Source organism: Ochlerotatus camptorhynchus, unplaced genomic scaffold (assembly GCF_037179485.1).
Source record: "Ochlerotatus camptorhynchus isolate MF236.1 unplaced genomic scaffold, CSIRO-AGI_Acam_v1.1 ptg000305l, whole genome shotgun sequence".
In the NCBI taxonomy this organism is placed as follows: domain Eukaryota; kingdom Metazoa; phylum Arthropoda; class Insecta; order Diptera; family Culicidae; genus Ochlerotatus; species Ochlerotatus camptorhynchus.
Window position 1 is genome coordinate 1 of NW_027040793.1, and position 26,461 is coordinate 26,461.

General features: G+C 39.5%; 1 protein-coding gene across 1 annotated transcript in view; it reads left to right on the forward strand.

Moving 5' to 3' along the window:
• Positions 1-3,815: 3,815 nt before the first annotated feature.
• LOC135707231 (calmodulin-lysine N-methyltransferase-like) overlaps positions 3,816-26,461 on the forward strand; it is a 40,089-nt gene continuing 17,443 nt past the window's right edge. The window contains exon 1 of the mRNA XM_065228997.1: positions 3,816-4,058. The gene's annotated coding sequence lies outside the window, so the exon portion shown is untranslated. The remainder of the gene's footprint in view (positions 4,059-26,461) is intronic.

A 26,461-nucleotide genomic window follows, 5' to 3' on the forward strand; every position in this document is an offset into this window, starting at 1 on the left:
AGAGAGAGAGAGAGAGAGAGAGAGAGAGAGAGAGAGAGAGAGAGAGAGAGAGAGAGAGAGAGAGAGAGAGAGAGAGAGAGAGAGAGAGAGAGAGAGAGAGAGAGAGAGAGAGAGAGAGAGAGAGAGAGAGAGAGAGAGAGAGAGAGAGAGAGAGAGAGAACTTCAAAGACTCTCAATTAAAATATGCAGGGGATACGATTGCCTACAAATTTTCAACCAATTCGGTTAGATAATTAAATTTAATTACCTGAATGAAGACAGTCAAATAGCCCACACGCCTGTAAATGTTTGTGCTTGATTCTAAGGCCATCAGTGTACCTCCCTTCGGGAAGGTTGTTGATTACCTACAGCACAACCCCTCTTTCTCTTTCTTGTGCCTTCTATTTCAGTAGGGTTAAAAAAACGTGAATTTTCCTATGCAAAAATTATCATAAATACTTTCTAAAATTCTTCAGTTATGACACACTGGTAACAAACTATAGTTTTAAAATCTTACTAAATTAAACCAAAAATAATTAAATTGCTATGAAGAGACTCATGATTGATCTCGTTGCTGCTGATTTATGGCCTATCTATTTTGGCCTACTAAACACCAGTAGCTGATCACAAAAGACGGTTTAGTAAATCCTAGTAGAGTGCCAAACAAAAAAACAATCAGGATAATACTGTATCAAACTATCATTGACATATCAGTCATGATTACAATTTTTCCTTGATTTGTTTTCCGTCGATCTTGTTTTCTGTACTGAGTACCAATGCTACGGACGCCAGGGAAGCAGCTCCCACACCTGGACCCTACCCATCGACTTATCAACTCATGGACCGGGGACCAACGGCTTTACTTCCCTTCCGAAGGAAGGTGATCAGAGATTTTATGCCCGGACGCGCCGACTGGAATTGAACCCAGGTCCTTTGGAGTGAGAGGAAGCCACGCTTAACACTGCACCTCCGGCACCACTAGTATTGATTGCTTGGAAATATTCAAGTGGGCGTTTTGGCATGAAGAACAATAATTAGAAGGTCTCAAAACCATCTCATCTATCTATAGAATTTCATTATAGGGTGTCCCAGAACGTCTAAGCACGATTTAAATAAAACGATAACGTTACTCTGTGTACAGCAAATTCGATTTTTATTTCGTATTCATGCTCTTTATAGTATTCTCTTACAGTTTAACGTAGAAAATCCGAGATCCAACCAGTCGTAAGCCAAGGGGTGGATTATTGATCTCACGCTACTCCTTAGCTTCAGCACAGATGCCTTCCCAACAATTTGGGATACTTTTCCCAGTATTTCACAAACTTTTTAACAAAATCCACTGCCTTTACATGTTTTTTTGCAAATATGCTTTGGTCAGGGCCCAACAAGTTTGGCCTAGCCTGGGGACAGTTTGGCGGATTCATCTTTTTTGGTACGAATTGGACCTTGTTGGTTTTATACCAGGCCACCGTGTCTTTGGAGTAATTAACCGAAACCAAATCCGGCCAAAACTGTACTGAGGCGTCATGTGTGCGGATCATGGGTAACAGACGCTTGTTTAAACACTCATGCACGTGAACATCGGTTGCCATTGTATCCGTTGACACAAACACACTCACAAATGGCTTGCCAAACTATAGCCTCTTTACCGAATTTTTCGAATTTATATGAAACAAGCAGGGGTGTTCCAAAGTCATGCTTAGACATTCTGGGACACCCTATATGTCGCAAGCAGCACTAAGTTCCGAAGTGTGACTTATAGTTATTCAAGGTTGCAAAGACTCATTTCAGCTAAAATAATGTTTTTCGGAATAATAAAACCAAAAGATGGTTTGATGGCATGTTTTACTTGTAACTTACAAGAAGAGGTTACAAAGTATGCGTTGGAAACATAAAACCTGTAAATTTTGCTTTCTATGAGTCACAATCAGCGATTTGCTGATCGCTGAGTGAGTGAGTGAGTGAGTGAGTGAGTTTGTGAAAAATCGCTGATTGTGACTCTCATGAAGTGAAATAAACAGGTTTAATATGTCAAACACATTCTTTGCAACCTCTTCTTGTATCCTACCAATTCAAAATTAGATCATGTCATCTAATTATTTCATAATTTAGAAAAACATTGTTTTAGCTGAAATGAGTCTTTGCAACCTTAGTTATTATAGATATTGCTGATGTTTATCGTTGATACACTACGTCGTGTATACTCAAAATGTTATCTACAGGAAAATTTCATTCATTTCATTCATTTCCAGATAAAAACAAATCACCGGTAGTTCGGTATCAAACTTGAAATATCAAAATAAAAGTCGAAATAGAAGCAGGTCCAACGCAGGTTCCCTAACGAACTTGCGAAAAGCTTTAAATCAAGGTATTTTTTAAATTAATAAAACAATCACCGAACCATCCAAATAACAATACTAATTAGCGAGACAAACAAGTATCATCAGTAGATTTCATGACAAAAAGTCACATGCATCATTGCCTATGCACCGATCTTTGTTGTTTGGGATTGTTCTGTAGTAAACAACCAAGCGTGTCCATCGTAAATGAAATTTTCTGTTGAAGTGTGGTGCGGTATTTTTTCCAGATCTGGATCGTACTGAAAACAAATATTAGTCAAGAGTCTGAGGGGGAATGGCGGGAGCGGGGTGGATTTTTTTTTTCAATTTGTAGCAATTAAGGGTTGTCTTAGCAGGAGGCTGGGTTCCAAAACTGTCTACGTAATTCATGAACGGTCCCTTTTTAAAATAAGTTCTCCAAATCTCTCTATTAGAGGAGATATTTAAACGCCCCCGAACATCTCATCCGGAACTAATCCGAAAAGACATCCAGCCAGTTGCGGCCGAACATTTGTTAACCCGTTTATTACCACCAGACGAAAGCCATTCCAAATCAATCATAGTGGAAAGCACTTTTACTTTCCACATCATCATCATCGTAGTCGTCGTCGTAGTCGTTGCTGCTCCGCCTACGTGGCCAAACTGTGATTCTAATAAATCTCCGTGTCGTACCATGACAACTGTTATCCATACCCCATCCATCTTTCACCTTTTTACCAGTTACAGATATACCTACATCTTCGTACTACATCCATCTACCGCATAACAGAGTGTACACCGTACATTGAATCAGCAACGGGTTGACTCTCGCAACATGTCATAGAAATTTTAATTTCATTAGTCGTGCACTTGTCGACGATCATATTTGCTCGGATGGCCTGAGAGGTAGGTGCAGGCATGTAACATATGGCTAGGATTTCATGTCTCCCATACACCTTGACGGTCACTGTTAGGATTCTCTTGCTCTCGCTTTTATCCGGTTTTGTATGGCAAACTGTGTGATGAAAGGGGACGATGGTGAGTGTTTTGGTCGTACCGTAATGTGGGCGTTTATGAACCACAAGTAATTTCTGATAAGATTCGAAATTTTGAGTTCGATTTAAGTTTTGTTCCATTTGTTTTACGTTGACTCTGAATGTTAGAATTTTGATTCATCGTAGCACCGTAGCACCTTGACCCACTAATTCCTTGCATCCTGGTATGCAGGTGACGTCTGTGCGGCGGTTCTCCTTTGGTATTGCCCTTTGCTGTGTTGATTGCAATCCGTAGAGAGAGAGAGAGAGAGAGCGTCATTTAAAAAACTGAGCTCTCTCCTTGCCATGTCGTTTGTACGAATATATTTATTTTAATAGGCCTACACGGCCGCGCAGGGTTTGCCACTTGGGTGTTCTGGGGCTTCTCACACGACACGACGCCCTGTCGGTGCTTATTTCAGTTCGAAGCAAATCACATATTAAAAGTGGATCTCGTCAGTTGACCGTCCATCGTCGTCGCCACTCGGTGTGGTACCGAACAAGTACGCTCGTTTGTTGTAAGAGGGTACAGCGTGGGTTGGTCCACCAACGAATTTCTGCGAGATTTGAGGGTGAATTATCTGTGTTTTTTTCCGCGAACGTGTGCGCGCCCCGTTTCGGATCACATGTGGAACCCGGTGCGTGAATTTGTGTATGCAATTCATTGATAGTTTACGAGGGAGAGCTAAGCAGTTGGTTTTCCTGAGAGCTGCGTGAAGGTGCGAAGGTACATATGGAGGCGCCGTATGTGTTATTTATGCTCTCTCGCCACATGTGTCTCTAGATTCTAAAGATGAAAGGCGATGCTTGAAATACCTATATGTGCGAGTGCTGTTTCATATCGGTTCTTCTTCGCGAAAGAATATGTATTGACCAATTATTCACGTGAAAAAGGGGATGGGAAGAGACGACGGGAGATCAAGTGAACTGCGATGGTATTGAAGTTGAGCCAGGTTCAGGTCGGTTGAGGACAACCAGACGGTGGCAGCGGATCATATACGGCAGACAGGGTGGTTGTTGGTGAATAGTGTGTATATGTAGCATGTGGATGCCAAAATAGACACGGAGCGATCTGTTTATTTTCACGATCTCGTAATAACAACATGTGTTTGAGCCAGGATCAACAGTGGAGTGGCTGTAAATGATCTGTCTAGCAGAGGATAGAGAGAAAGAGTGCAACCGTAAATAAGTGATTTCACCTAATTTGCTAGTACGGGAGGGGATAGGGCAACGACACGATGTGCCAGATGCGAGATTTTGTGAATGAAAGTGGTTGGAGTCGTAAGCCATTTGAGTGTTACCGAGAAATAATAGAAGGGAATAAAAATGCATTTATACACATATATTTGTACTTGTTTCTCCATGAATACTGTTGGAATGTTTCAATCGATTGTGAATTAAGTTGAATTATTTGTTTGTGTGTAATAATGGGGAATTTTATTTATAATGGAAATGTTGTTATTGATCAAAAGTGAACTTAATTGTTTAATGGTTCGTTCACCACGCAAATACTGCGTCACAGTACCTCACGACAGCGAGAATCAAGAGCCGATGAAACACTGTAGAACGTTCTCTGTAGATTTTTGATATAACTATTCACTGACATAACTCTTTGTTATGGGCAATCATAATTGTTAGATATGGGCAATCATCCACATTTTTGCAAGATTTCGGCCAAAGCTCATGAAAAATGAAAACTTCTGAAATATTTCAAACAATGCAATGGTACTTAAAAAAAAATACAAAAATCCTGAAACATCAACTTTGGGTAATATTTTTAAGCTTCCTGTTAGAAAGTTGTTTGTGTAATTTTCACATTTTCAAATATTGTTTACTGGGTGCAAAGTTTTATGCAAATCGGAGGCGGTTGAGTTTTTCTGATTCGTCGTTTGGCTTGGTACTGCTCAACCGGGCATTAACTCTACTAAGCAGAAAATCAGCTATAAAAAGCTCTTAGAGTGTCGCGGTGAGTGTTCAGGGATTCTAGATGGATCAGCAAAGAACGTTCGTAGGGGGTAGTTTAATAAAGAGTGTATTCGTAGAAAATGGCACACACTTAAACTTTCTATCTGTGTATCTCGAGTAATGGTCATGAGAACAACATGCTGTCTTATAAATTTTGTTCAGTCCCAAATTTGAAATCAGCGATTATGCAAGGGAATTCTTTCGAAATTGTAGCTGTTAAATCTTGGAACCAATTTTTTTTTTGTAAAATATTATAATTAAAAAAATCGTGTAGTTGATGAGAAATTTTACTTTAAAGTTTAGCTAATTTTGACTTGAAAAATCAAAACCTTTCTAAACAAATAAAAACTCAATCCTTTTACGCCAAACAAAAACAGTTTTTTTTTTTCTGCCATACTTTAAATGTTCAGAATCAGTGAATAAATTTAACAAGGAGTGGAAGAAATAAGTAAAAAGTAGGCAAAATGCACTATACAAAAATTTTAAGACACCATTTTGAATTATTGATCGAATCTCAAGCCAAACCTCTCTTTTAAACCATGAGATATTTTTAACTTATTTATTAATCTCCAAAGCATCATGTTTGACAATTTCAAATAATTTGTATACTAGTTCTCTCCATAACTCGATATCCACTAACTATGCGGCCTTTTAATCCTCAACTCGGTAATTCTATAACTCGATACATTCAAAATAGAGTTGACTGCACATTAAAACCTGCTTGAAATCTTCAAAAAAAGTAAAAGGATCTGTGCCTAGGGGCACGAACCGAAGCTTGACGTAGGACCGCTAGTGGACGGAAAAAATGTGAACATTTAGTTCTTTTAATTGATCAATTATCAATTATCTTAACTCTTTCCTTTCCGTTTTTTATTTGTAAGCGTATCAAATTTATAGTATTTATTTCAAAGAGAAAGTTGATGAAGAGAATCCAAGGGACTGTCAACTTGAGTATTTTCGATTCATCTACCCGACTTAAAAGGTGTATTTTGATTTTTTTGTTATTTATGAATTTTTAAGTTTTGTGCATTTTGGTATTAAAGTGTATTCAATTCACCCCTCACAGGATTCCCTTCCAAATTATATGAATGGAGCGGGGCGGAAAGTATCGTTTGTGCAGAATATGTAGAAAAGAAGGGACTTCGAGAGATTGAACTCGTGAGAGCTAATTTTCTCACAAATTTGATTTTATTGGCTTTCTGGGGACTGAATATACACCCAAAGCGAATTATTCCCACTTCTCTCAAATTCTATATGGATTTTTAACACTTCCTAGCAGCGTGTTCTGGAAAATGGTCGGACGATGATTAATCTCACCAATACATTCGGGCCTACAATTCCACACCTTCTATAGAGACCAGGTTGAGCCTTGATAGCTAGCTGCTTGCGGGAACTGATGACCTTGACCAATGTCCAAATAATACTCTTTAACAAATTTTGGTGGCCCTCAAAAGGACCTTTTTGTAGTGATGGTTGAGTAATGCTGAGCTGGGTGTTCAACACAGATGAGGCTGTCGAGCTGTATGTCGTTTGGAGCGAGGGTGACACGCTTGGCATAGATGACCGACCCGCAGCGACTCACGAAGAGCTACTGATTCCGTCCATAGCATAGCGGTGCAGCTTCTTCCTCCTTTGATGGTTGCTTATGTGGGCTCTGCAGCTCGCTGCTTGCAGGCAGCCTTTCGTTGTTACTGGAGAACAATTTTCAACGCCACACGCCGAAAGTACTGCTACTGCTGCTACTGCTGCTACTGCTGCTACTGCTGCTACTAATTTCGACGACCGAACACCACCACTCAGTGGTGTGATCGTTGGGAGCGTGTGGTTCTGAGTATGGCGATGAGTATGCAAAATATTACTCAATTTTTATCGATTCGTAGCCATATTTCTGATCGATTGGTGATAAAATTATTGAAATTGGACCAGGGGCAGCTGAGTTATTAACGTTCAAAATCTTTCTTAATTTGTTACATGTTTCATTTTCGGTTTTCACAAAGTGTACCCCCATGTAGAAATCAAAGACGTAGTCCTACGTAAAAAAAAAAAATTGAAAATAAAATCCCGTCGAGATACCCCTACAATTAATGAAAACCAGTTTCTTCCTGACATTGATGCATTATTGCCGCACGAGCTTGTGCTTGCTCTTAATTTAGTGCTCTTTAAAGCACAGTTATTAATTGAGAGTTTCCTATGTCAACCAAAGCATTAATTTGAATAAATATTGAGTGCCAAACACATTGATAACCTATTCCCAGGGAAGTTGAGAAAATTACCGGGAATCGAACCCACCACCTTCGGCTTGGTAATATTGTGCCTAAACTGACTAGATGGCAACACCGTAGAAAAAAATAAGGGTTGTGTCCCAAGCATGACCGTATTTTTGACGTAGGACTACTAGATTATTTATTTTGCTTAATGGTAATTACAAAATTATTGATTTATAAATTTTATTCTCAGTGTTCACTCGGCTGTCGACAGAAGCAGACCACTCTCAATGTGTGTCACACGATCGTCTTTTTACTCGGCAGCAACCATTGTGTTGTCTTTTTTTTTTTTCTGTCGATCTTGTTTTCCGTGCTGAGCACCAATGCTACCGACGTGCCAGGAAGGCAGCTCCCACACCTGGACCCTACCTATCGACCCATCAACTCATGAACCGGGGACCAACGGGCTTTACTTCCCATCCGAAGGAAGGCGTGATCAGAGATGTTATGCCTCAGAACATCCCGGCGGCGCCGACTGGGATTGAACCCAGGCCTGCTGGGGTGAGAGGTAATCACGCTTACCACTACACCACCGGCGCCGTTTAACCATTGTGTTGTCCTCCTTATTGTTCTTCATCAGCAGTTCTTTCAGTCGATGCGTCGCGACTTTGGAAAGCAACCGTTTCGTGATGAGTGTGTGAGTGCGTTTGCGTCCATTGTTGGACGCTATTGCTGCAATGGAAGCGCTCTGACCCTCGTTGGCGAATCTGCCATACAATGAAACCACTGGAAGCGGTTCCCGTTCTGGTGGAGGAGGTTTATTAGATAGCGGAAGATAAAATGTTTATTGTGTTGTACCTTTTGACTATAGTTTTAAGATGTATTGTATAGTGAACAAACATCCTCGGCTCTGTAAAGTTAATTCGGTTAAGCCTTATAAATGAAATTAATAAAAAAAAAATCTAAAATAAACAAACATACAATTAGGGGACATTCAATATCTTTAGTTGAATTCATTTTTCATATTTAAAAATTCAAAATAAGCATCCACACATGTGCAATCAATTTCAAATATCTTGCTTATCTTTTGACAAATACGCGTATTTCGTCTACTACTTGCAGAATTCATCAGTGCCAAGTACTCAACACCACTTGGCACTGATGAAGTCAGCAAGTAGTAGACGAAATACGCGTATCTGGCAAAAGATAAGCAATTATAACCAGTGCTGCAAAATCTCGACAGTACACGGTGATATTGACAATTCTGCTTTGGTCACTCATTTTAGCTAACAGTCATAGTCAAGGCAAACCATGTCAATTGTCAATGACAGTGGTGTCAGTGACGAACATGTGCAGATTTGTTTATTAGCTAAATTTGTAACAAAATTAAATGACTTGAGCAAAACAATTACATGGATCCATTTTAGTGAACAAGTATCCACGTCCTGAGCTACTTGGATAACAATAATGTGACACAGAATGTACTAAATTACACTTTTTGTTACCAGGTGAATCTTTGTCATTGACGAAAAAATGAATGAGATTTTGACGAAGGTTTTTTTGAGGATCAAGTCTGTCAGTGACTATGTGACGAACAATTTTGTCAATATCGCGCGAAAGTCTGTCAATGACAATGACAAATCTCAGCACTGATTATAACGGAATTTAAAGGAAATAAACCAACCCACTCAAACCTCTTCATACAGGGAATCCGTTAAGAGGTTCGACAATTTTTAAAAGTTTTTTACAGTAACCGGAGTGAAAATTCTCTATTTAAAATGTCTCACAACAAACCGGGTTAAAACACATATAAGCACGTCACACCATATTGTTCAATTTTAATGTTGTAAAATTATTTGAGTTTGTCATTTATCTATCTATCTATTAAACAAAAATCTATCAAATACCGAACGCTGTAATCCAACACATTGAACGTCAATTAAATCGTTTCATATTAACATAATTGTGTGAGTTTGAACTGATATCAAAGATATCAAATTAACAAGATATCCCACTAATCAATTCCTCATACAAGGCATACAATTACCACTGGTATGTGATCGCAGTGCCATCTGTTGAGTGCACATTGAAACTGTTGGGAGTTCCCCGCCAACTTCACCACCTGAGCTCAATAATGGACAGGTGTCAGCATGACAGATGTCAATGCGGACGTTGATGATCAGCCGAGGAAAGAGGACGATATCATCCTCGAGGTCATCATCATTATATTGCGATAGCAAGATTCTTACTTGTTTGTGATTGTTCCGATTTTCAATCATTACCACTTTATACGCAACAGGAATACTCACTCATACTGATATCTTGTTAATTTGATATCTTTGCTGATATCCTCGTTTAGACGAGCCATGAACGAGCGTGATGAATGCGTTCATACATATCATTCCGCACACTTTCATCCCATAGCGTCATTTTAATCATACGTCCTATCAACCTCACTTCGCGTCCTGTGCTTTGGTCGTTTCGTAGACGTACAGGGTTGCTTCCACTCACTTGCTATAAAAAAATATTATTCGGAATTATGCAATCATTAGATGCAATAATGCTATGTTGTACTTGTTAGTAACAAGACAAGGAAGTAAAGTATTTGTTTGACTCATAAAACCTGTCAATTTCGCTTTGATAGCGTCACAATCAGCGATCTTATGATTCGTGAGCGTTCACTCAGAGTGAGCGCTCACGAGTCGTAAAAACTGTGATTGTGACGCACTGAAAGCAATATTGACGGATTTTATGTGTCAAACATATACTATATGACCTCTTCTAGTAACTTACAAGTACTAATAAGCATTATACTATATCATGATTTCATAATACCGAAAAACATTTTTTTATAGCAAGTGAGTGGAAGTAACCCTGTAGATGTACTTCGACACGAACCACATTCGTGTATTCGGAGCTTTCCTAAATCACGTTCGAACATTCTTGCGTGTATCTGTCATTTTGTTATTTCATGTTTCGACTTCTAGTGCTGCCAAATGCATTTTGCTGACATCAAACTAATTAGCGGTAAATTTATATTTAATTAATTACTACCTTAAAGGGTGTCCACGATGAAATTGCCACACACAAAATTGATTCGCAAAATTCGAGTTTTCATCCGATTGCCATCAAATTTTCAGGGATTGAGAAATAACTATTAAACTTCATTTTACCATTTTACTCGTATTTTATTTACAGTCCATACGCAAATGCCCGCACCTTGGCCTTAACCCCGGCCATAAGATTCTGCACAACCTGTGAATCAACCGTTTTTTGCATGTAAACCCATACTTTCTTCAGTTCCTCGACTGTCTTCACTACCTTAGGTCGTTTAAGAAGGTGCTGCTTCATAATCGCCCAGTACTTCTCGATGGGGCGGAGCTCCGGAGTGTTGGGAGGGTTGAACATTTTCGGCACGAAATTGACCTTATTGTCCGCATACCACTTCAGCACGTCCTTGGAGTAGTGGCATGAGGCCAAATCTGGCCAGAAGATTGTTGGGACGTTGTGGGCCTTCAGGAGAGGAAGCAGCCGCTTCTGGAGGCACTCTTTTATGTACACCTGTCCGTTCATCGTGTCCTGGGTCACGAAAGGTGCACTCCGCTTCCCGCACGTGCAGATGGCTTGCCAAACCAGGAATTTCTTCGCAAATTTGGACATCTTCTGAGTGCGGACATGCTCCGGAACGCTGAACTTATCCTTGGCCGTGAAAAACAGGTTGCCGGGGATCTGTTTGAAGTCGGCCTTCACATATGTTTCGTCGTCCATGATGCAGCATTCAACTTTCGTCAGCATATTGAGGTACAACTTCCTGGCACGGGTTTTGGCGGACTTGTTCTGCTTCTCGTCGCGATTAGGGGCCTTTTGTACCTTGAACGTTCGAAGCCCAGCCTTAGTTTTGGCCTTCTGGACAAAACTTCGGCTTAGGTGCAGCTTCTTAGCCACATCCCTAACGGAGGCGTTCGGATTTCGGTTGAAGGCCCCAACTACGCGGTTGTGATTTTTGGTGTTGTACGGAATACTTTTTCCTTCACTTCTGGGCTTCCGATCGGTGGTCAACCGTTCCTCGAACCGCTTAATCACTCGCGACACCGTGGAATTCGCGATTCCCAACGTTTTAGCGATGGAACGATGCGAGAGATCCTTGTTCTCGTGATGAATGCGCAAGATTTTATCACGCACGAGCTGTTCTTTCGACTCCATTTCCGCGAGTTTTGATCACAGGACTTTAAAACTTGCAGGATGTAAATAATGCACTATGAACTAAATCCACCCAAATTTTCATTAAATTCTACCCAACGGTTAAAAAGTTAGAGCAATTTCATAGTGTGGCAATTTCATCGTGGACACCCTTTATCATATATACTACATTGAGCTTTCAAGTTTCAGCAAGTTATTATAAGTCAAATTGTATACCCGTCGGGCCTGGTGTTAGAATCCAGAACTGAGCTGTCCTCTATACAATAGGTCGTGTTGACAGCAACCTTCTAGTTAGTCGAGATGTCGACGTAAGCAAGCCATTAGTTTCAAGTGGCACTAGTGGCTAGTGTTTTTTTTTCGAGTGAGATACGATAGGTCTTGTCATTCAAAATTGAAGACAACAAACTTCTATCTAGTCGTACTGTCAAGTTAAAGCAAGCAATAAGATGTCAAATTGCACACTAGCGTCAAATGGTGAGTGAATTCTGAACTGAGCTATCCATCATCCAATAGTTCTTATTCATCAGAACAACCTTGTCCAATATTGCAACCTTCTATCTATTTAGTCGAAGTCGCAAGTTAAAGCAATAAGAAGTGAAATTGTATACTAGCAATAAGACGTTAAATAGTATACTAGTGTGATTTACACCATCCAATAAGTCTTTATCACTTGAAAAGAAAATTATTTAGTAGCTGAACAACTTAATTTCAAGAAAAAATGCACTGTATAAAAGCTTCCAATGTTATGTTTCAAATTAATTTTAATGATGATAATTGGTTTTATTCACCAGACCTGTTGATCTTGATCGTTATTTACAAAATCGAATTAAATAAAAAAATACGGAAAATTGCTTTATTCCTTGTTTTGAATGATTATTCCTCGATGTTAAAAAATAACTTGCCAACTGTGCGTTTGTCATTCGAACTTGACTCAGAAAGAGCTGAGTCGACTTTTTTTTTGGAATCACGTTGAACATTGCTCGTCGAATATGCCATTCAGAACACACCTTCTCGGTGCTCCTCGTGCGTCGAAAGTTTCATCCTGCTTCGACAGCAGAGCCAAGCTCATAAACACAAAACTGCCGTAAGAATACGAGAAAGGGCAGTCACGTTGTTGTTGCGACTTCGAGCAAGTTAAAGCAATAAGAAGTGAAATGGTATAGTAGCAATAAAACGTTAAATAGTACACTAGTGTGATGTACACCATCCAATAAGTCTTTTTCACTTGAAAAACTTTGCCAAAGACAGAAACCTTCTATGTAGTCAAGATGTCAAGTTAAGCATATAACTTATTAGTGCCACCTGGAAGACGAATTCTGAACTCAACTGTTCACCTTCCAATAGGCCTTATACATCTTAACAGCTTTGATGAAGACCGCATCCACCCGCAACCCACTGATAAATTAGGAACTGGTTACTCATTTAGAATCACCCTTTGCTCCCTTGCAAGAAATTTTCAATTTTTTTTTTTTCAATTACTGGTTACCCTGAACCCTACCACCCTCATAGACCGGGGACCAACAACCTTACTTTCCTTCCGAAGGGTGTGATCAGAAATTGTATGCCTTAAAAAATCCTAGCGGTGCACAGTGGGACGAAATAAAAAAAGGAACATGACGAAACTATTGAGTGTAGCATTTTGATGTCTTCTAAAATGTTTCTTCAATTTTTAAATACTTTATTGCAGTGTTGATTTTTTTTGCTTAAGAGGGGTATACACTAAGATAAAAAATCAATAACTTTTTGTGTCTTGTTGAAATTGATGACCATCTATTAAAACATTGTAGATGAAGTCATTTTAAGGAACTTTGTCTAAGACGTCAATTTTTCATCTCTCAAGTGGACGAAGTTATAGGGTGAAAATGGAGTATTAATGGTAGTACCCCCTTAAAACCCGTTTTTTACCATAACTTTTTAGTTTGAATTTTAAATTTTTTACAATGTTCTACAAAGTTGTAAGTGCTTTAAAATCGCACATTTTTGCTGTGTTAAACAAATCGCTATCTCTTTGTTTTAAGGATTTAAGTACCTTTTTATAATTTTCAAACGCTATCTGTAAGGGGATGTATCTTACATGTTAGCAGGTATTAGCAGCTAATCTCAACGTGATTCTGACCAGCATTTTTTTAGTTTTCTCTTACATATACAATTCATAGGGGGATCCAAGGGGATGCCCAATGAATTTTCTAATATAGTACCTCAATGTTTTGTTACGTTTTGCTGATTTCATTACCAATTTTCCAAATATGTACATTAGAGTGGGCTTCCCACTGCTCTTTCAATGCTTATTCTGGTCCCCAACAACTGGCCACAATTTGAACGGATTTGGTAATAATCTCGATTAGCGGAAGAATTTTAAATTGTGTATGGGAAACGGAGCGATCCTATTCATTTGCTTACCAAAAATCCAAACATTGGTCAAATTTCACCAAATCTCGGACTAAGATTGAGAATACTATATCAAACAACTTTGTCGAAGCTACAACCCACTATAATGTACATACTTGGAAAAATGGTCATGAAAACAGCAAAACGTAACAAAACATTGAGGTACTATATTAGAAAATTCATTGGGCATCCCCTTGGATCCCCCTATGAATTATATATGTCACAATAGACTAGAAGATTTTGAACGAAATTACGTCGAGTTTAACTGCTGATACCTGCTAACCTGCAAGATACACCCCTTTAAAGTTAGTTTTGAAAAAATATAAATACGTGTGTAAATCATTTACATGACGAGATAACGATATGATTTACAGAGCCAAAATGTGCATTTTTAGAGTACTTACAACTTTGTTCAACATTGAAAATACTTAAAAATTCAAATTAAAAAGTTATGGTAAAAAAAAAACGGTTTCTAAGGGGGTACTAGCGATAGCAATCCATGTTCACCCTATAACTTCGTCCACTTGAGAGATAGAAAATGGAGGTCTTGAACAAAGTTCCTTAAAATGACTTCATCTGCAATGTTTCCATAGATATTCATCAATTTCAACTAGACATAAAAAAGTTATTTTTTTTATCTTAGTGTATACTCACCTTAAACAAAAAAAAAAATCATCACTGCAATAAAGTATTTAAAAATTGAAGAAACATTTTAGAAGACATCAAAATGCTACACTCAATAGTTTCGTCACAAATGACCATGTCCCTCTTTTTTGATTTCGTCCCACTGTGCGGTGCCGACTGGGATTGAACCCAGGCTTTTTGGGGTGAGAGGCAATCACGCTTACCAATACACCACCGGCGCTGCTATATTGAATCTTTCATCTATCTTTGATCTTTACATATCAGTTAATAATTCAAAACTATAACGACACATATGCAATTCGTCCCATATTTTCAGCATAAGTGCTAAAACGTTGGGACGAATAGCAAACGTGTCAATCGAAAAACCAAATTCAAACAAGCTTCAAAAGTAGATTGGTTTTGATAACCATTATAAACAGAACTGGTTTTTCAGTCCAGAATACTTTTTCGAACCGCTTGTCATGCAGCCATGATGATTGCATTGGAAAGCACATTCACCTGCATTATGGAGCCGCATGGTATTTAACTTTTTCCGTATCACCTTCATTTATATCCGGAAAATCCCACTTCGCACCAATCGTGACTTGATAAATATTTGCGATTGATGTACGTATCGCCGCTTGATTCTTTACACCTCATTCACGGTGATCCTGTGGGTGGTGCACCGCTAGTTTAGCCTTCCAGCAAAACATTCCCCTCCATTCATTCATCACAACTGGCATCTGCCGACACCATCAACTGACTGGAAACATTCCGCTGGTTACATTCATTGGCCTAAAATAATAAAGCAATACATTCCCGGAGGCCTCCCCCGTGTGCTGTTATTCGATATTTACATTCATCCTCGCTGGAAGTGATCAACGCTGCGAATCGATGTTTACACCGTTCGTGGCGTTTTGTTTACGTCCCTAATTACTTCAAAGTGGTTCGTTTTCCGCTCTTGTTTCAACACAGAGCTCATGTCGGTGCACTTCCTTCTTGGTGCGCGGTGGAGTTGTAGGTGGTGATGGGGAAGGTTGTATCAACTGTCAGGGTCGGCCCAAGTGGATCCGAACGCTGCGTGGCTGGCGTCTGCGAAGCTTTTGCCTGCCTAACCTTGGCATGTATTCTAAATCCGGCCCTCATCGCGAGTCTATTTTCTGATCACCGCGTCTAGTGTCGCCCCTTTTTTCACCTCAAGTGCTTTTTATAAATTGAATTTCTCGATTCCGACACACAAACGCTGCATGAATAAATTTAGTGTTATTTTAATTACCACGCAGATTAAGACATTGTGAGGGTGAGAGAATTGAAAATTTATTCGTAACAATCCTCCGCTCAGGCGGCTTTGCTTACATTGAGACCCATTGGGATTCTTCGTGATGAACTTTGAGCAAGTCTGCCGCAGCAGCTGTTGCCGCCCTGCGAATTGGCGGCTGAAATTTAGACTGATCTAGTGTGGAAAAGTGCGTCGATTGTGCTACTCCGCATGTAGGTGGATGAACCGTGAGGCTATTTAAATCATTCAGTTCCAAGAAAGAAATTTATTACACCGTTGGACGATCTTGACACGGTGGAGGTCCGGAAGATATTTTTGGACAGTATTATAAACAAATGGAGCGTAAGAATGTTTTAATTTTGGTCAGATCAGAGGACGCGAGCAGATTGCGTTCTAAATATGTTCAGATTTGTGACTGGTAAGGCGATCTGGAAAAACACCAACATGTTGCTGAAGATATACAACGAGAAGATTAACGATCAGTAGACGATTCATGTGATTGGAGCTACACCTGCTCGCTGGCGATCACCCTCTGTCAGACTCACAACGGTTATTTATGATCGTCGAAAAATGCACTGTACCCCTAGTCGCAGGAGTGAATAATTGACATCATTTTCACATCCAACCATCTGTTCTTTTAACCCATTAGAATCGAGCTAATTATTAGGTCTCTTGCAATAACACTTTTTCACATCGTTTGTCATCATTGACTCGAGTTGCTAAAAAACTTCTCCCCATTATTATTCTTATTATTCTTATTATTATTGGCAGACAAATGTTGTTTTGCTCCCATTTCGCGCCTGCAAATGATAGTCAGACGAGAAAAATTTAGTCGAATGAAAAAAGGGTTTTCCAACAGCCACGGGGCGACAACGAGCTTCATCATCATCATCGCCATCATATGACGTGCCAAAAGGAAAGAGCCAACCAGTGTACAATAAATTTAATTAAATTTTTCAAATTTTACAAACTAATAAGGCCAACGAATTTCGTCCCCTGGCTTGGCAAGAACAAGCTTCATTATCGCTGTCACTTGTGGTGCCTGGCAGTTTTATAGGTTATTATTGCCGCATTCGTCTTGTATGTTGTGTAGATTAGTGTGAAAAAGGATGGGATACTCTTATTTTTCGGGAGCAATTGCCGTCTGGATTTGATGAAAAGTTTTTCCATTTAGGTACTTTGGTTATTAGCTTCAGAGCAGTTCCAGGCCAAATAGCGAAACAATAAACAAATTTTTGATTTTACTTCTTAGAATTCCATGAAACTTTGCATAATTGTTCCCTACGGGCAACGAATTAAGTTTGTGCTGGAATTTGGACATTTTAACAAGTTTTTTTTTTAAATTTCGTGTTTGAAATTTTTTAATAAATCATAGCACGAAAACGGCTCATCTAATTGAAACAAAGTTGTGGGAAACTGGTTTATCTCTTCAGAAAAAAATACACATTGAAAAAAAAACTCATACTGGGCAAAATTTCAATAAAATAAAATAAAAAACATTTAAAACTTATGTCTATTTAAAAACTTATCAAAAATACTAAATTTTCTGGAATGGACACAACGGGCTCTTAAAAATTGGCCAACATCGTAGAACTTTTAGTACAAAGATTGAACTTTTTTTTCAGTATGACAAATCATTTATCAATACACAAATCACATTATAGCTATTTATGCAACAAGTTGCGAAAAAAGGTTTTTTTGACGAGTGTTGAAAAAATTAAATTTTACAACGAGTTGCATACTCAAAAGAGTATAGAAAAGTAGAAATTTTCGGCACTGGATGCTGAAAAGTTGAATTTTTCGACACTGTTATTTTAGTTATGAAAAGTCCCTAGTGGCACACTTGTCACAAATCAGTTGTAAAAACGTATATACGACTTATTTCAGTCATAAACAAGTAGCTGTAACTTATTGTGATGAAAGTGTGCTACTCGGGGTAGGTCATTATGTTATTCAAAACAGTGTCGATAAGAGGCTATTTTCAGTAATGAGTGCAAAACGGTTGTTTTGGCAGTTCTTATTTTCGACACACGTGCAAAAAATGTTGCAAAATTCGATTTATCAGCAATTGTCGTAATTATCCAAATTGGCAAGCCTACCCAAGTAACCAAAAGTTCTGATACAAGGCTATTTCTGGCTTAAGCAGCTTGGTTGAAGGTGGTCTATAGAATTCTAAGCAGCTTCATTTTTAAGTCGTTATAAGAACTTGAAAGTTTCGGTACCATAATTGAAGAGCATTCTAAGAAGCTTCTGGTGGAAATTGAACGGAACTGTTAGAAAATGAGTTAAAACTGGTTTTTGTCCTCCACAACAATTCTATATTTAGTTCGTACTTTAATGAAAGTTTATTCTAAAGTCAGGTCTTTATGAAAGCACGAACCGCTATGTCATCTGAGATATATTGAAGTGAGCTGTTGTCCCGCCTACTGTTGGAGTTTTCAGTGCCAGCTGACTGACTGGAATACGAAACACAACACCTTGATGAATTTTAAATTGGTGTTTGCCCGCATAAAGGGTGATACGGTTAAAATTTGGTCAATATCAACTTGACGTATTTCTTTCAATTTTACATTTAAAAAACCTGAACACCCCTCATTTTGAAGGTGTGTGTGTGTAGAATGTTGCTCCTATTTTAATTTTGGAATTCACTCTTCAGTTGTAAAAATGCCGTCCAAGCAAGAAGAGCAGCGTATCAAAATTTTGCTCGCGCATCGCGAAAATCCGAGCTACTCGCACGCAAAGTTGGCAAAATCGCTAAAATTTGCCAAATCAATCGTTACACATGTAATTAAAGTGTTTGGGGAACGTTTGTCAACAGCCAGGAAGTCTGGATCGGGGGGAAATCGAAAACCGGAAGCCACTGAGACGACAAAGAGAGTTGCCGGTAGTTTCAAGCGAAACCCTAACCTCTCTCTCCGAGATGCCGCAAATAAGCTGGGTGTATCGTCTACAACCGTGCATCGAGCCAAAAAACGAGCCGGACTATCGACTTACAAGAAGGTAGTGACTCCAAATCGCGATGATAAACAAAATACGACGGCCAAAGCGCGATCCCGGAGGCTGTACACGACGATGCTGACGAAGTTTGGACGACGAAACCTACGTCAAAGCCGACTACAAGCAGCTTCCGGGACAGGAGTTTTATACGGCAAAAGGAAGGGGAAAGGTAGCAGATGTTTTCAAGCACATGAAACTGTCAAAGTTCGCAAAGAAATATCTGGTTTGGCAAGCCATCTGTACCTGTGGCTTGAAAAGCATAATTTTCATAGCTTCCGGGACTGTCAACCAAGAAATTTACGTGAAAGAGTGTTTGAATAAACGTCTGCTGCCTTTCCTGAAAAAACACGGTTGTTCCGTACTGTTTTGGCCGGATTTGGCATCTTGCCATTACGGTAAAAAGGCCATGGAGTGGTACGCCGCCAACAACGTGCAGGTGGTTCCCAAGGACAAGAACCCTCCCAACACGCCAGAGCTCCGCCCAATTGAGAAATACTGGGCTATTGTCAAGCGGAACCTAAAGAAGACCAAAAAAACTGCTAAGGGCGAGCAGCAGTTCAAGGCAAACTGGCTTTCTGCGGCGAAGAAGGTGGACAAGGTGGCTGTACAAAATCTGATGGCAGGGGTCAAGCGTAAGGCCCGGCAATTCGGATTTGGAAAAGCGGAAGCCTAACTGAATATTTTTCCTGAATTTTATACTAATTGAACTTGAAAAAGAAATTTAATTTGATTTTTTAAATAAACGATTTCACCGATTTACACGCGTTTTCCCTTGACCAAATTTTGACCGTATCACCCTTTAGTAGCCCAATACACACTGGTCAGCGTTTGTAGATGCATGCCGTATACACGGGTTTGAATCCAGGAAATTGCTCTTTTTTTATGGAATGTTGATGCACTGTATAAATATAAGAATTATGATTTATTTGAGCCACTGATCATTTCATATTTACGTACATTAAAATTTGTTAATAATAAAGACTTGTGCGGATTGATTGTCATGTCATGTGTGCTATTACGGACCTTTTAAGAAACTCTGAAGTTGCCAAGAAGTTCCGCAGGGAACTTTTAAGATACTTTAAAGTTGCTAAGAAGTTCCGCTGGGAACTTGTTCGGAACTTTGTTGTGGCCATGTTTTCAGCCTTGCCTGAAGTTCTTAAGAAGTGCTTAGGGATGCTTTTTGGAACTCTTTTTGAACTTCGAGTTGCTAGGAGTACGCATCGGATCATTTTTCTACTCGAGTTTCTAAAGTAGCCAGAATGTTGTGTTGGAACTATATATGCACTTTGTGGAACTTTAAAGTGGGTTTTATCGGTTGCTTTTGGTTGCTTGGGTAGTTGCATAAACTACGACTCGTGCTGAAAAAGTCTTGTTTTTGCAACTAACTATTTTGATTTTTTTGATTTACTGTTCATGGAATCATTCTACTGTTCTACTGTCATTAAGAAATTTTCTGCATCTCTCGCTTCACCTGTGTCGATTATCTTCAATCGTTCGCTAGTTAGTGGTGTTTCCCCACAATGTGGAAGGTTGCGTCCATCACATCTATTCACAAAGCTGGAAACATCCACAACATTGAAAATTATCGCGGAATTTCGATTCTAAGCTGCCTTCCAAAAGCTCTGGAGAAGATCGTGAAATGAGGTCGTTTATCAAGCGGTTAGGCCAATAATTAACGAACATCAGCACGGCTTCGCGAGGAAACGCTCTACAACAACCAACTTAATGGTGTTTGTCAACTCGCTGATCAACTCCATTGAAAAACGACGACAAGTTGATGCGATCTACGTGGACTTCAGTAAGGCGTTCGATAGGGTTCCACATGTGCTTGCAGTGGACAAAATGAGGTGTATGGGTTTACCTAAATGGGCCACGAAGTGGCTACAGTCTGACTTAACAGACCGCTTAGCCTATGTGAGCATTAACAGTGGTAATTCGCCTAGTTTCGAGATACCCTCTGGTGTTCCCAAAGGTAGCCATTTGGGGCCATTAATTTTCATCCTGTTCGTGAACGATCTGTGTAGTCGACTGTGTTCTTCGAAACTTATGTTCGCCGATGACTTAAAGATCTTTCGTACAATTAAGTCAAGACTTGACTGTTGCGCACTCCAGAAGGATATTGATTCCTTTTTGCGCTGGTGTACATTGAACGGTATGCAGGTTAATGCCACAAAATGCTGCGCAATATCTTTCAGCCGTTCACGTGAGCCCTTACGACATGACTATAGGATAGGACTCAGTAGTTTGTTCTTCGTTTCTTCAGTTAAGGATTTGGGTGTTATCATCGACTCTAAAGTCAGATTCAATGTGCACATCTCCATGATAACTGCTAAAGCATTCGCCACATTAGGTTTCTTGAAACGAAACACAAACGCATTCCAGGACATCTACGCGCTGAAATCACTATACTGTGCTCTCGTCCGCAGTCTTCTAGAGTATGCTGTTGTTGTGTGGGCACTAGACTGATGCAAAATTTGACTTTTTCGCTCCACAGTGCTTAAATGGTTTCAAATCGGGTCGTGATTAGCCTCCAAAAGTTACAACTCATTTGGTTAGAAACAGACTTCGCACAAACCATTTGAAGTTTACATGTAAATTACTATGGGAAATCTCAACTTTTTGTTCATTGCCTTCTAGTCTTTTTCCATATTGAGCTGCAAAACAGCTCGACAGCTATTCTTATAGAAAATTTTTTCAGCTACAACTTTGCTGAAGATCGTTTCTATGTGAAACGAGACAGGAAATAGTTATTAATTATTTAAGAGATTGGTAAACTTATGACTTGATCAAGCAGCTGCTCTTTAGGCAACACTGTATTTTGCAGTGTGACATAGTAGCCATAATTTTTGTGTCCTATTCAACGCCCCAGAAACACCAATGTTGCCTGCTGAGCAGTTGATTGAGCATGATCATAAGACATTAGTGCATTGAACCAATAATAACTTTCGATTCTTGCATTTAATCAAAAAGTGGTCTTGAGCAAAGTTGTAGCTGGGAAAATTTCCTACAAGTATAGTTGAAAGCTTTTGAAGCAGACCGATATGGTGAATTATTAGATAGACATGAACAAAAATCTTGGTTTTACCATAGTAATTCTCATACAAACTTCAAATGGTTTGTGCCATCTCAGTTTCTCACCAAATGGGTTCAAATTTTGAGAGGTTAGTCAGGATCCGATTTGGAATCGTTTAAGTATTGTGGAGCGAAAATTTCAAAATTTGCATCACTCTAGTGGGCACCCTTTCACGCTATTCAAGCTAACAGAATCGAAGCCATTCAGCGAAACTTCGTAAGATACGCTTTACGTGTTCTGCCCTGGAACGATTCGGTAAATTTGCCGCCTTACGAAGAACGGTGCAGGCTAATTGACCTGGACACGTCGGCCGCAAGGAGGAAACTACTTCAGCGACTCTTCGTGTTTGGATTGCTTAACGGTGACGTGGATTGCAACTCTCTTGTGAGCCAAATCTACATCAATGCTCCTCAAAGAGTTCTACGTAGTTACACGCTTCTGACCAATCGGACCAACTATGGATTCAACGAACCGTGGACTTTGTGCTGTCGTGTGTTTAATGAAACGTTTGATGTACATGATTTTAACATTAGTGAGTCTACTTACAAACATAGAATTCGACACCTAGCCTAGAAAATATCTGTACAACATTATGTTGAAGATTTAATTAAATAAATAAATAAATAAATCATGGAATCAATATGTTGAAGCGAAGATGTTCTGACCAGTTCGCCGAAACCGGTGAACCAATCGTAAACATATTCCACCTTGCATTTGGCACTGGGATTGTTAAATTTGGTGAAGCGAAACACGTGCCCCAAAGATTTCGTTACACACATACATACACAGGAAAGCTTTATTATAACCCATCGCATCTGCACACTATTATAAAAAAGGTCCACCATGTACTCCAGCTGGCTTCAGATGCAATGGGCGATCATTTGAGTAGGCTTAGGTTGGGCAAGACGGATCACGGGACAAGAAAGGTCATCTTCTTGATTTTTTTTTCAGTGCTAAAATTGTGCGTCTTATTTAGTAGAGACTTAAGCAATTTTTTCCCATGAGATAATTTTTCTAGCCATAAATAAAAAAAAAAGCGTCAGACATCAGTTTCCGGTCCCTACACGTTTCCCCGATTTTAAAAAAATACCCATATTGTGGGATCTTTGACAATATTTCCAAGTTTTTCTCGAACTGATGTCGCCATGTTGGATTTCCGGTTCCTAAATGTCACTCCGATTCCAAAAATACCAATATTGTGGGGTACTTGACAATATTAAAAAAAAAATTGGTTGAAAATTAAATCCCAAATAACGTGTTTTTTTTCTACGCACTAATTCGGTTTACCCCCGGTTTGATTCGTAAAGGGAAGTTTCACTGGCTTAATATTATAAATTAACTACTGGAAATCATGTGAGTAAATAAGGCCAGATATTCTAGTAAATGTGTTATTTTGGTATCATTCTTGAAATCATAGACGATTAAAAAAATATTTTGTTTATTATATAAGTTCATTATTCTATAACTCAATGGTCTGTAAAAGTTGACTGTAGTTACTGAATACAATTTTGCAGAAGATTGCAAGTTGCTATGTTGAGAAGTTTCTGAGATTAACATAATTTTCGAATTATTCTTTTGTTATTTTCAATGATACGCGATTTAAAAAAAATATGTTCTCACACTTTTAACATTGACCTTTAAATATACGCCATAATCTTTTCTAGAACTCTTCTGAAGATCACTTATTCGTAACATTTAGAACAAAAGAAGCAGAAAAATAGCTCTAGTAAAGGTTGAACACGGAAAAATTCGGACACAAAAATCATATTGGGGTTTAAAAATGCGTTTTATTTTTCAAAGCTCAATGTAACAGCTTGTTAGGACTCTTCCAAAACTAAAATAAATCAATGAAACAAAACTCACTTTGGCAATTTGAAACTTTATTGAGCCGCACTAGCACAAGCTGGGCACTCAAACTCCTAGGCCTGACCCAACTCTAACCTCAAACTGCCTTTGGCTACACAGTACGTTTCTTTTTTCGTCTTACATGCTAGTTTTGGTGTTTACTCACGACCTCTTCATCACCGCAGCATCGGACAGGCGTATAGTGACCGGCATACGTGGTCCGACGCTTTTCTGCCCCAGCCACACCACCTCCTCCGATGTCCACTCACAGCCGTCCCTGCCGGGACGTGATCGACAACGACGCCCGACGTTTGACGAACCTCTTGGCCTCATTCCTGTCTTATGAAGGACTATTCAACCGGTCGTTACACGTCTCTTCATGCGTCAATTCACGGTCCAGTTCGACCCTTTCGCCGGTCCAGATGGCCAATCCCGAGTTTGCTACGTCGTCTACCCGATCACCGCTCGAAGCCAGCGTGAACGAGATCAATGCAGTTCCAAGATAAAAATAATGCGACCTTGTCGATCCCTTTCGAGTTCCAAATCCTGGAACATGCCTTGCGGATCCCACTCTGTAAGTATCGGTGCTAATGAGCGGAGAATCGAGATTTAGCTTCACACGGGACTAAAAAGTGTCGCGTTGAATTACCTGCTGCTGTTCATAATCCCGTCTATTCTGGACAATCACTCGATGCTGCGGTAAACGTGCTCGCGGCATAGGAAATCATACTAGGGAAAATTTAGCTGTATAAGCCTATTGTAGGCTGTCAAAGCTAATCTTCAGCTAAAATTATTGGATGGGCTATAAGCAGTAGACTGATGCAAATTTTGAAATTTTCGCTCCACAGTGTTCAAACGGTTTCAAATCGGGTCCTGATTAGCCTCCAAAAGGTTAAACTCATTTGATAAGAGACTGACTTGGCACAAACCATTTGAAGTTTATATGGAAATTACTATGGGAAAACAAATCTTTCTGTTCATTGTCTTTTAGCCTTTTTACATATTGTACTGTTAACAAATTCTATTGCTATTCTTATGGGAATTTTTATCAGCTACAACTTTGCAGGAAATCGTTTTTCAGCCAAACGTCAAATTAAATAGTTATCAATTGTTTAAGAGATTAAGCAACTGTATTGTGGGCAATACTGTATTCTGCAGTGGGACATAGTATAGCCATGATTTTTGTCCTCTATTCTACGCGCTATAAACACCAATGTTGCCTGCTGAACTTTTGATTGAGCATAATCATAAGACATCAGTGACTTGAATCATTAATAACTTTTGTTCCTTACATTTGATCGAAAATTGGTTGTAGCTGAGAAAATTTTCAACAAGCTCAGCTATCATTTTTTTTTAAAGTAGAGTAAACTGATAAATTTTGAGATAGATATGAACCGAAATGATGGTTTTTCCATAGTAATTCCCATATAAACTTCAAATGGTTTGTGCCAAGTCAGTTTCTCACTAAATGAGTTCAAATTTTTGGAGCCTAATCAGGGCCCAATTTGGAATCGTTTGAGCACTGTGGAGCAAAAATTTCAAATTTTGCATCAGTCTTATGAGCAGTCATTAGAACATCATTGTCCGTTGTGCGGTTTTAAACTGTTTCGTTTTTCAAAATTGGGTTCCATTCATAACTGTGGAGATAGTGAACAGAAGGAGAGTCATGTGATGTAAATTTATCAAACTAAGAATTGTACGTGCAAGGTCTTGTTATCACGTCAATGCATAATCCCTTATTAAAAGTTTGTTCAGCAACGGTTTCCATCTTTCCTTAGCGATCCGTCTAGAATGCTGTTCGTCTTCGTAACCCACCCATTATCAGCCATAAAACAGAACGCGAGTTGATAAAAAAAAACGATCTGAAACCCGAGCCAAAACTGTCTGCAAAATGACGCCTATAGCATGGGATAGCAAGAACAACCAACAGCTTTCTCAAAGTTCGCGTGACGACGGTTCATGGGTGTAAGTGATATCCTTCCTAGCCGAAGAAAGACAAACCCCATCCTAGCGTTGCCTGCCGGCTTCCGCCACCAACTGTGCAGAATTACCTTCAGAGTTTCCTTTCGCACACGACCCAAGTTCAATCACGTCGTCGTCGTCGTCGTCGGCGGTGTCGTGGTTTCTGTCAGTTTGTGTTATACTGATTATACTTACTCGGTCAAGGCAGGTGGCGCGTTGTGTGTAGCGAGCGAGCGAGCGAGCGGTGGCGCGTTGTTCTTCGGTCTGTGGCCGTCAGCGAACAGCTGCCTCCTGCGGTAGATACGAAATAGACGAGGACGCTTGGTTCATTGTGTCGCTGTGCGGGTTGGATGGATTAGGACGACGGATGAAATGCCAACCCCAAAAGCGGAAAGAATGAACAACTTGACGGTGGTGGTCGGTTTGGTGGCGAATGATCTGTAACGTGAATCTTTGTGCGGCTATATGCTTTGGGAGGATTGCTTTTCTCCCGGGAGCTTTTCCTAGAATTGTAACCATTCAGGTTGGGGTGGTTCTTTGGGTTGGTTCTGGGATGGATGAGCGTCGGTGGGAAACCATGGAGACGCACAGTT